Genomic DNA, 2,999 nt, shown 5'->3' with positions numbered 1-2,999 from the left:
CTACTAGTATGAAATGAACAAAATTTACATGAATGTTTATTGAATGATGATACAGTATGAATGTTTAAACCCATTTCACTCTTCAAAGATTTGGATGCCAACAGAAGCCAATGGAGACGGATCGGGGAGCACATTGAAATAGTGTGCTCCACTGATCGGAAAAATCAAGATGGAATGTACCTGTATCACACCTATTACCAAACCCGGGAGGTCCTCTCTATCAGTCCACGGCAGAACCATACTCCCAGCTCACCCTACAAGAACAGGATAAAGGTTACGGGCATGTTCTCCAAGCTCCATGTCACAATTAGCAACCTCTCTGTTAATGACACTGGGCTGTTCTGGTGTCAGTACTTGAGGTTTGGAGGAGCAGAACAATATTCATCTAAAAGACAAGAGGGTGAAACATTGTTGGTGGTTGATGGTAAGCTTATTTGATATCTGAATTTAAATATGCAATTTGGCAAACATGTATTATTAACACATCATATTTAAATATAATTTAACAGAGATTTACCCACATTTTCCACATTACGTTTTCCTTGTTATCACAAGGGCCATACATGACTTAAAAGTCATAAGTCATAGGACAATCAACTTAAAAAAAAAAAAAAAAAACACTTTGAGCACTAGACTAGATTAACTATGTCCAAGAGTCTGTCTAAATCGAATGGGGATTCATGTTGTGCAGGGTGTCCCAATAATGGAACACACACGACTACCAAGGAACCCGTCCAGATGTCCACCTTCCTGATCATATTGGCTATCAATGCCTGCTCTCTGTTTCTGCTCGTCCTCATCGTCCTGCTCGTCTATGTGAGTGCAGCACCGTGCCTTCATCACACACTCACAGCAACCCAGCCAGCCCACACAGCTGGGGGAGCAGACAGCATGAGCATGCATTTAGTGTAGAGGCAGGAAGAGACCAGTCAAAATGGTGTAATGATGGGCATTATGGGCAGCATTACAGTCATTTCCCGCATATAAGCCGCATTGTGTAAAAGCCGCAGGGCAGTGTTTTATGCGAGTTAAAAGAAACAAAACACCATATTAACTGCCCCCCTCTATTTACCTCATAGTTGAAGAAATGTTGCAAAATCAATGTATAAGCCGCGGCTAATAGTCAGGAAATGACGGTATGCAAAACAACGGACTAATTACTCAACAACAATGCGTTGCCTTTCTTCTCCACTCATGTCACTCTCTTTCTTTCTTTCTCTCTCTCTCTGTCTCTCTGTCTCTTGATTTCTCTGACCATCACAGGTGAGGAGGAGCAGTGTAGAGAAAGCCTAATCCACAGTCTGATGTTGGACTCCCAGCACATCGTTCTGACGGTTTCTAAATAGATTAGACCACAGAGGGCCACATTTACAATCATTTCCTGTGTATTAGCCACATGACAGTGTTTTTATGCAAGCTAAAAGAAACAAAACCATATTAATACCACATTAGCTGCCCCTGTGTAGTAACCTCATAGCTGATTTTTGTGTGTATAAGCCGCTGCTAATAGTTTGGAAATTATGGTATGTCTCACTGGGTAGTGATCAACCCTGCCTACTTGCCTACCCGCTACCCTAAATTAGCCACACTCAGTAAACAGCATGCTGGTGCATCAATTGCCTTTGAATAGAAAAGTTTTGGCTTGCTTTTTTTCGATGTATGAAAATTATATACAAACAATGTCAACTTTTGCCATAACGGGATGTCCACCTTGTGTTTTGTAAAGATTTCTCTTTGTCATATGATGATAAATATTACTTTTAATATGCCACTCATATTGAATTTGAGTAACACATTTTAATTGGTCTTCTTTGTCTCAAAAAACAAGGTCAAGAGTGTCAGTTTCAGTGTTAGCATGTGTCTCTCTGGTTTCCTGTTAGACTTGAGGTGTGCCAGACTCACACTAATGCATGAATACATGACTAGTAGTGTAACAATGAATCACTTTGCTTGACTGAGACGACTGGAATGCACATAAAGGATTTACTAACTTCTAACCATTAACAATCTTAGAAAAAAAGGTACTATAACCAAAAATGGTTCAAACCCTTTTGAAGAGTTCATCAAAGGAACCCTTAAGGATTGTTTAAAGCCTGCATAGTTCTATATAGCACCCAGGGAATCATTTTTTAAAAGAGAGTATATAAAATAATGTGACACATCTTTGATTAACAAACAAAGTACATGAAACACATTGAAATATCAGACCGACCTGCAGAGCAAATTAAAATTTTCTAACAGGTCCGTCTGAATTAACCCACACCAACTTTGATATGGGCAATCGCAACCATGAAGCCACCAGATGTGCCTCGGACATACACTTTCTTTACATGTATTCATTAAACAGACACTTGTATCCCAAAGCAAGAGAATAACATTCAAGATACACTGCAGAGTAGACCTTAGCTAGGAATTACTACTGCATCTGTCAATATACTATTAGAGGATAGGAGTGTCTAGATATGTACTAGTCAGAGCGTGGTAGGAGAAAAAAGTTGTAGAAGAGGGAGGTAAAGGATGGAAGTGGAGAAGAAAGAGGTAGAGGAGGAAAAAGAGGGATTAGCGATTGTGTTTGTGTGTTTTAGGGACATTGGAGTAAGGCTTCAGCGGCCTCTTGGCCAGACAAACCTGCAAAGCAAATCCCAAACTTGCCACATATTCAGGCTAATTTATTCACAAATTTGACTGCTAAGATTTAGCAAACAATTGAAATGCAATTATCCAAATTAAATTAATGTTTGCACCATCACTATCCTGCTGTATAGGCCTACTTCTTGAGTTATTTGCAATTTCCAATCAGGGATTAGCATTAGTATTATCTGAATTCATATTTTTTACATTATTTTAAGCTATATTGGAAGCTGTAATGGACTCTCGCCACTAGAGGGCAGCATAAGCCATTGTTCTGTTCTGTGCTATGCCTCTCTGACCCCAGCAAACTTCTGCCTTGTTGCTGGAGGCCTTTATCTCTATAAGGAAATGGGCCAGCTGTGGTATAG

This window comes from Sardina pilchardus, chromosome 3, assembly GCF_963854185.1.
Source record: "Sardina pilchardus chromosome 3, fSarPil1.1, whole genome shotgun sequence".
Lineage (NCBI taxonomy): Eukaryota > Metazoa > Chordata > Actinopteri > Clupeiformes > Clupeidae > Sardina > Sardina pilchardus.
This window is presented reverse-complemented; position numbering follows the sequence as displayed.